Source organism: Rhea pennata, chromosome 17, assembly GCF_028389875.1.
Source record: "Rhea pennata isolate bPtePen1 chromosome 17, bPtePen1.pri, whole genome shotgun sequence".
Taxonomy (NCBI): domain Eukaryota; kingdom Metazoa; phylum Chordata; class Aves; order Rheiformes; family Rheidae; genus Rhea; species Rhea pennata.
The window spans coordinates 10,069,398-10,078,961 of NC_084679.1; positions in this window are offsets into that span (position 1 = coordinate 10,069,398).

A 9,564-nucleotide genomic window follows, 5' to 3' on the forward strand; every position below is an offset into this window, starting at 1 on the left:
GACGGGGGCATCTCTCAGTAAAACAGAAAAGGTTGATGTCCTTCCAGACCTTCCTTCGGCGCGGTGCAGGGATATCATCTGTAATTCTGTATTTACATATGTAATTATGTATTATTTGGCAAACCTAACCTATTTGTTCAGCTGACAGGATAACGAATTTCAGCAGACAGGATATTTATAGACCGTTTATCTCTATGTACTATCAGAACTAAAACGTCAAATAATACCCAGAATGAAGGGTTGTTTCAGTTCAACTTTTCTTCATTGTTGCTTTTGTATTTTTCCCCCCCTCCCTCTGTCTCGTTGCTGCCTAAAACTTGGCAGTGAGAGAAAAAAGGGAATGTGACTCACGCTGACAGCTTCGTTTGCTGTAAGAGACCTCAGTAATTGCTATAACCCGCTTACAGGAAAGCTACCCCTCCTCTTCTGTCTTCCTCCACCCTTGGATAGACCGAGGCCACGTTTGTAAACTGAGCGTCTAGCCGAGCCCGGAGGTCGGCCTACGGCTCGAAGCAACCCGGCTTCTTCCTCTTCACTTTTCGTGCCCTAGAGCCGAGTTAACCCCTCGCGGGAGCCCGGAGCGGCTCCAGCCTCGGGGCAGCCTCGTGCCGCGGGTTTGCAGCCCCCCGCGGGGGAGGCAGCTCGGGGCGCCTGCGCCCGGCAGCCCGCGTGCCGCCGCGCGGTTTTCGCCTCCTCCTTTCAGCACGGGCGAGGGCACCGGGCACAGGGGAAGCAGCAGCACGGATGCCTATGCAGCACTCTACCAAAATATATTTTCATTTTTAATTACATAATCAGCATAACGAGAGCGGCATTCGTAGTGAGGGGGCGGAACAGATGGCGAAGACTTAGTTTTCAGCAAGACATTAATTAACAACAACTCTGGTTTCTGCTAAAAAAAAAAGGGGGGGGAGTTGTTCTCCTCTAGCAGGGTTAACATGGGTGATTACTACACAGCCCAAAACTCAGTTTCCAAACACAGAACAGTGATTTTTTTTCCTGTGTCCCTGTTGAAGTTTCCAGGATACTGTCCAAAACATAGCAATGTCCCACATCTGAAACTGTGTTAGAAACCAGCACAAGCTCGGGTCCTAGCAGCACCTTGGGATTCTCCTTACCAAGCCTTTTAAATGCTCTCTGGACAAATTAAAAATAAATAAATAAATAAAGGAAGAGTTAAGATGGTTAAGCGAGAGAGCTTTGTGCAACATAAACTGCAGGCAAGGCTCGTGTGATATATGGCATCTTCACAGAGGTGTGGTTAAACCTAAAGCTTGCCTAGATGCTCTGCACGAAGTTCTCTTTTTCCTCTGTTCCCCATATTTAGACTTAACATCTTCAGCATACTGATGCAGCTGAGCTGGAAACAGCCATGCCGTGGGGGACTGAAGCAGAAAGTAGCTTAGAAAGATATTTATTAAAACCACAGGCTCAGAATACATCACCCAGATGCAACGAACGGGGGAACAACAGGCACAGCCGAGAAGCCCAGCCTCTAGTTTTTTTGCCCGGTGAGCTGGCGGGCGAGCCGAGCATGCGGAGCAGCCCACGTGCCCTGGCTCGTCTCCCTGCGCTGCCCGCTGAGGCGAAGCTGCTTTTCCTGCTTTGCACCTACCCGGGCTCCCTGGACTTGTGCCCCACTGCGGAGGCCCAGGGATACCTCCGTCCCCAGCAGGAGAGAGGGAAAGCTGGATGGTGCTACAGCAGAGGGAGAGGAGAAGTGGTCATATGCTATAATGATGCTGTACAAATATATTAAATGTGTGTGTATATACACATAAAAGTAAGAAGGGCAACAGAGCTTCTAGGTTCATCTGCTACGGAGCTTGGAAATGAACCTACTACTCCCACATCTCAGCGCTCATCCCTTTGCTGCCAGCAAATAACTGTGAAAAGAAAAAGCTGAGAAGAAAATGCGTCTCTGCCCATTCAAGTGACACGTCCATCTAGAAAGGACATTTTTCCATTACTCCCAGTTACGCAGGGCAGGTAGAGGGCTGTAGGTCTGGGCTGTAACCTGAAAATCAACCCCAGCCTCAGATCACATGGGGGAGTGATACCATTGCACAAGATGAATTTTTTTTTCTCTTTTAAAGTTTGAGTTAAAGCATCGTGAACTACAATAAAAATTACGTTAAAAATATTGAGATTGTAAAGTCAAACATTGAAAAACAAGTACATGACCGAGTTAAGAATGTTCCATCTTCCTGCAGCCACTTGGTCCAGACACCACAGAGTCACAGAAGGGCTGAAGTTGGCAGGGACCTCTGGAGATCACCTAGTCCAACCCCCTGCTCAAGCAGGGTCTCACCTAGAGCACGTTGCACAGGATCGTGTCCAGACGGCTTCTGATTATCTCTGAGCCTCTCTGGGCAACCTGTTCCCAAGCCCTGTCCCCCTCACAGGAGGGTGAGAGCCTCCCCATGCTCAGGTGGAACTGCCTGTTTTGCAGTTGGTGCCTGTTGCCTCTTTTCCTGTCGCTGGGCACCACTGAGCTCCATCCTCTCTCCCCTCCCTTCGGACACTTACCCACGCTGGGAAGATCCCCCCTCAGCCTTCTCGCCTCCAGGCTGCACGGGACCAGCTCTCAGCCTTCCCTCCCGGGGCCCGGCTCCCGCGCGCACTGCTCGCAGCCCTCGGGAAGCGCGGGGCGTCACGATACCGACGGGCTGCAGCCTCGCACGCTGCTCGAGCCTCCATCAGCTCAGGCTCTGCTAACCTGGAAGTGGGCCACAGACAGGAACGCAGCGTCTCGCAGGTATCAGATGGTAGAGGTTCTTTGCAGGACAGTTTTAGAAGTGTCACGTACCACTGAAACTGTGGTTAGGGGCTGCAAAGCAGTGGAAAGAAAAGAACACAAAAATTATTTTCTGCTTAGCTTGGCCTACTTTTGCAGGGCTGGAGAAGGCAATGAGAGAACCCACAGATCCACATTTGTACTTGTGGCTACTGTAATTGGGGGAGGGGAGGAAGGGAGAAGGAGGACTAAAAACCTTTGCAGATACTACCTTTGAAGAAATAAAATCAGCATGAGAAGTTAACTCTTCAAGCAGAAATAAAAAGAAAAGAGACCAGCAGACGCACAGACAAGCACTGACTTCAGCAGAGCTGCAAGGCTGAATCTGGCTTGAATTCTGTGAAGTGCTTTCAAAGCAGGAACGTACTGCATACAAATGAGTGCTAAATAATTCTCATCATTAAAAGAGCTCTGAGCAGCTCATCTGGACTTTGAAAAAAGCTAAAGCAAATGTACAGTGTTTGAATACCATTAGGGACAGTCATTAACAAGCATTAAGACATCCACTGAATAGACACTTAGCACTGTACTAAGAGACCCACCCTCCTTTCCTTTCCTTTTTTTTTTTTTTTTTTTTTTTATTGATTTGTGAAATCTCTTATACACAAGCTTTTGAGTGCTACAGAATTCAGCAGTTCACATAGGATTACCCACTACTGAACTACACAATTACTTCTTATCTATATAGCATCTTTTAATTTAGGCTTTGAGAAACTTATTTTCACTTGTTTAGTGTAGGTACCACAGACAATTGAAACACCAATATATATCAGAAAAATAAGGATACAGAGAGATAAATGGGTTTATCCAGAATGGCGCAGAAGGACACAGTATAACAGGAACAGGCAAAAGGGTTGACACGCAGTTTCCTGGTTTAACCGTTTAACTTGGCTCTAAGCACCACCAGCGCAGAGCCAGCATAGACTACGGCCTCATAGCGTATTTCAAACGCATGAAAACATGTTTCAGAAGTAGCTGGGACACTACAGAACGGGTCAGGTGAAGAAAGCAAGTTGTGCAAAGAACCGAAGGTGCAATGCAGTTTAGTATGGATGAAGGCATTCACCCGCCAGAGCTGAAGGAGTCGACTAGCGGAGAAATACCGAAAGCTTAATGCGCGCAGCAAAGTGCACAGGGGGAGGCAGGGGCAGGCACAGCCTACAGGCAGTTGAAGGAAGCTGGAAGCTTAAACGAAGGCAGAAATCATTCTGCGTGACTCAGAATATTGGAATGCACAAAGAGAATTGAGAACAGGCGAAAATAAATAAAGCTCGGAGCAAAACCTAAAGGCCAAACCCCTCTCAACAGCCAGCAACGCTGATACAATCTGAGCAACTAAACAACAGGTCCTTGTGACAACCTCTGCCGGCGGCTTCCTGCGCGCCAGCCCCCGCGGCCGGCGGCGGCTGCTGCGGGCGGCTCCGGCCGCACCGGGCGGCGGCTGCTGCGGGCGGCTCCGGCCGCACCGGGCGGCGGCTCCGCGGGCGGCCGCGGCTCTGCCGCCCGCTCCCCGGCGGGCTCCCCCGCGCCCGCGCCCGCCCTGCGACAGCCCAGCCCGGCTGCTGCGCAGCCCCGCAGCCCCCCGCAGCCCCCCGCCGCGCCGCTTTCGCTCGCTGCCAGCTCTTGTGCGCGGCGCCGCTCTCCAGCGGTTTTACGTTCGAGCGGATTCGTGTCAGCCACCTTCCAGATCCTGCTGCCATCAACCTGAAATACATGCGGGCAGCACTGAGCTGAAAGCTGAAGGTCTACAAGTTTTGAAATAAAGACTGAAAACTAGGTTAGTCTCCGTTCTTGATATGACACAAATATAACGACGATACAAATTTTTGCCCTTCCTTGTTCAGTTTTTTTGTTGTTTGGTTTTTAATTAAGGAGTAGTCAGAAATTACAGTTATACACATTGGAATAAAACTGAGACCAGTAAGACTGAAGAGCAGGAAAGACTTCCTGACAGGAGACCTATTAGTCAGCGGAGCATCTCCCGGAGGAGGCAGCGGGAGGACAAGAAGTGCTTTAGTGGAGCCGGCACTAAGTGCTCCCGGTGGTGCAGCGAGCTCCTAGAGCACTGCCGCGGGACGCTGCCTTCAGCTCGGCAGCATGCCTGCCATTAGCCAGCTAATGCACATCCTGGCTTGGCCTGTTACTGTTTCGAAACAACTCATTGACTTAAAATTTCATTAACAAGAAAATATTAGAGGGCAGTTTTCAGAGGGTGGGACAGGCCTTTGCAATGTATCTTACCATTACAGAAGGTGATTACTAGTAAGGGGTGAGGGGAAACAGTTTCACTAGTATTCATACTAAGGAAAGAGTAATGAAAATGTCCTTAACTATTTCAAAGTAAGATGTTGAATTGCTTGAGTCCCCTTCTTCACCCTGCAGAGGCCAGCCACTTCCTAATCATTTCTGGTATTATCAAAAAAAAAAAAAAAAAAAAAAAAACCAAAAAAAAAAAAAAAAAAAAACCTCCACTTACCAGTTACAAAGGGGGTAAGACCGAGAATACAGATCAATAACTCCTTTACTTTAGAAAGCAAACAAACCTGAAACACCAACTGAGATACTACAGTTAATGCAAAATACAGTTTTATAAACACTCCAGGAGAAAGAACATAATGAAAAAATCTAGATGAAACTATTTTTCAAAAGTTTCAATACTGGTCCAAAACCAAGCATGTGATAATCCCAGATTAGTATACAATTTACTGCACTGCGTAGCAGGAACATCATTTCAGTGGCTTAATGGTACATTCCCAAACACGTATGTTTAAACTTTAAATATAACCTTGATACTGAATGGCCAGGGATCTGGTGTTTGCTTTAGAAGAATTATAGTATTCTCATCGTTCACCAAGACGGGCAACTCCGCTTTAGTGCTACAGGAACGATTTGATATTCCCAGCGTTGTGAAGAGATGAAAACCCATCCAGGTCATTTGGAAGGGGCAGTGAGCGGAATTATTTTTAAAAGCAGACTCACCCGCGCAACCAGGCTGATGGCAGTGCCGGGTCTGACCCGTGCCTCGGCCGCACGCTTTGGTCTTTGGGAGGGTACAAGGCTGCGCGTGCCCGCGGGTCCGGCAGCGGGCAGAGCTGTTCGCGGCCTCCGATTCCTTCTCCCACCTCGACTCCCTCGACAGTGCGGGTTCAACACGGAACAGCGCTACAGCAGCCACGCTGCAGGAAACCTTTCCAGAGCCAACGCTAAGGACGCGGCACCTCTAACACCAGCTTGAGAACAGTCCTGGGGATCAGCCGCACCAAGGCAGCAATCGCCTCCGATGCCTCGGATGCCAACGGCCCCGCTCACGTTACCTGAGCCTGTTGTAACCCAACAATTAGATCCATCCTTAGCAGCTTGCCTTAATTATAGCTTAGGACTTCTTCAGGCATAGGCTTTGCACAAGATTTTAAATGACTATAATTAAGCATGGAGAAAGCTCGAAGTGTCTTCCGTGCTGCTGTTAAGGTTCTTTTGCTTTCGCCCACACTAATGCCAGAACTCGGTTTTGTAAAGGATCTGGTCTTCTGTTTTGAAGTTAATGGATTTAACTATGCATGCTGTCAAACAAAAATTCCGTGGCTTTAGGGAAAAGCTAGAAATTGATTTTATCAAGTATGCACATGCAAAATAAAGACTTTGAAGACCTGTTTTAAGGCAAAAAACAGACTCCAAACTTAACTGACAAGTTAAAAACAGTCTCTAGACTAAAAAGAGAGATATCGCTTATAGGCTGATAAACATACACAGAGAAACATCTTTTGTATCTTATATAAAAGAGAAACTGTCCAGATATTGTGATCAAGACTAAGAGATGCAAAAAGGAGTATTATTCTAATCCGTACCGGTTTAGTCCCCCTCTTCACATGAATTATTTCTTTCCTGTCTCCCGTGTGCATGGGTCTTTTGCAGGCTCCCCAGATTACTGCTGTTGGCCATTACCAGAAATCTGGTACTGGGCAGGCTGAACCCAGCCTGATGTGGTCTGCTGTTACCTGCGCCAACAATCTCAATTTTTAGTAAGTTAAAACTATGTGAATGTTAGCCAGTAAAAACGAAACAGCGTCACCGCAACTTCTTAGAGGTACTGGGCGGGAAGGTATTACCACGCCAAGAAACTTTTCCCGTTCGGATTTGCAGTGGCTGGCTACAAGGTGGAAATACAACAGAGCTGACGCAGGGTGCAGAGGGTTTGTCCGACCCATTGGCGGCCCCGGGTAGCGCCGGAAGCCTTTCCCCCCCGCCTCCTGCCTTGCTTCGGCCGGAGGACGGCGGGGGCCCTCTAGGGGCAGAGCACGGCCCCGGGGGGGGGGGGGGGGGGGTACGGCCGCGGCCGCCCGCGGCCGCGCTGCCGCCGCCGCCTCCCGCGGCCCCGGCGCCTTCCTCGCCGCGCGGCGGAGCCGCTCCCGCCGTCACTGCAGCGGCTCGGAAGACCTGGGTTTGCGCAGGAAAATCAGGCCAGGTGGAAGAAAGTCACAGGCTGCTTCCTAGGAGTGCTGACTCTGCAGGCTAGAGTATAATTCAGCAAATAAGTCTTTTTTTTTTTTTTCTTTTTTTTTTTTCTTTTTTCCCCGTTACTGTTTGTGTAACCTTTTTCTAGAGAAAATTATCACCAAACTTCAGACCCAGGTACTGTAGCTAGCCTGCTCCACCACAGCGTACTTTTTCTTTTAGGCTGTGCTATAGATTTGTTTGTGCTTCACTGTACGCCTCAAGCGCACTGTGAACTCTAATATAAAGTGAACGGGTTTATGTTTGTCAAGGCATGTTCAAAATATTTCTTTCCAAGAACTGCTTCCATCTGAAGGCTATACAACAGCCACACCATTTAAACATTTAAATAATATTTGTCGATTCTCATGAGAGCTTAAGATCCTTTCCAAACAACTTGACATAACAACATGGGAATGTGGCAAACCCAAGCTTCAAAACATTTCAACTCTAATAAAATAATAATAATAATATAATAAAAAAGCAAATATCAGAAAGCATGTAGAAGGGGTGTTGACCTTGGATGTCAGCATAGTGGCACATGCAGAACTATGCATTATCAGTTTTGTGAAACAGCTAGCTAATACCCATCACAGTCTCTACAGATAATTTACAAGTAACTTCGCACATGGCATATCCAAAATGATATTTGATTTCTTAAAAAAATGACAGCAACATGAAAGCCTGCAACCTACACCAGCCCCCCCCCCCAAGGAAGACGCTTGTTCTAGACGCAGACCATGGCACTTGCCAGAGTACAGACATGAAGTCTCCTGCATTTCTGTGAAAATGCCATATTTCTTACAGTTCTCATCTCCGATGAAGCGCTTCTGGTCACTCCATTTCCCAGCTGTAGAGGACGGGCATTTCCAGATTGATCTGGCAGAGCTCGAGAATTAATTTCTGCTTAGCAGCCCCCAGTACAGTTTCCCAGAAAATCTGGATGAAACCAGCAAACACTTGTCAGGGTCAACTGAGCGACTGTATGGGAATTAAACAGTCCTCACTCGTTTTGTAAGAGTCTAATTTGGGCTCAGTCAGAAACATCTGCCTCAGCATCACTGTGATTTCACTACTTTCTACCATCTGGGAAATGAGTGGCAGCAGATTTTATCACACACAGTCTGCAAAGAAACCAGATTAAAAGGCGGGAGCTCTGGTAAACAGGACACACAGATTTTTTACTGCTTGGTCAAACAATTAACTGTGACAGATAACACTAGTGTCATTGAACCATTTGCTTAGATGCACTGAACCTCATCAATAGCATCTAAATTCAGCTTCACGTAGCTTTAAAACAAAAATTTGTATTAATTTTGACAGGTTTATTAGTTGCTTGTTGCTCAAATCCACCAGCAACAGAGAACTGCAGGTGATCGATATTACCAAGCAGAAGGTAGGGGATCATTGGCAACCCAATAGATGAGGAAAAAAAACATTCTCAAGTAGGATAGCACAGCCAGAAAGAATCAGCAACGTCTGGACTTCTCTTCCTACTAATACAAAGGGGTCAGTAAAACCAAAGTCAGGCAGCAGAAAGGAGAAACAATAGTAAGGTCCAGCTCTGTTCTCTTCAAGCATCACAAAACTGCAGCTGGAATGGATTCAGATCAACAGGAAGAAGATACACTCTGTTAGAAAGCAGCAGAGATACCTACAGCCTGTTGGAGTGATTCTGTTCAGCTCTGTGTTGCTTTCAAAGAGTAGCTGTAGCTGTCTTTGGACTGTGGAATTACCTGCATGACAGATTCCAGTAGTTGCTCATAAAACAGCAGCAGCAGTTATCTGTTGCTTATGCTCCCTGGTGAGCTAAGTGAAATACAGATTAGGGAACTGCTGCTAAAGGTAGTCAAGCAAATCCCAAACCTACGCTTTTTTGAGAATTTGCTGATTTCCTGGGAATTAATACAAGTAAATTTTCACTTCGGGAATTATTACGTTTTTCGAAACATTCAGAGCAATGAAATGGAAGATATTTTCAAGACATTTAAGGTCTGACCTGAAGTAGATTAAAATATGCCCATAGCATCTCCAGCAAAATCTATCTCATGAAAGATTGCAGTTATTCTTATATTCCAAGTTATTCTTATATTCTTATATTACCCCTTCCCTCTTGTCTGCTTCCCTCTGCTGCAGCATCTTGGAATCTTACTTTTATTTTCCTGTTCACTGGGATAGACATAGTACACGAATAACAACAAATTCTTTCAGTAATTGCCAATTATTCTTTACTCTTTAGGCTTGCTTCCTAAAAAGACTGCATATTTCCGATCCCC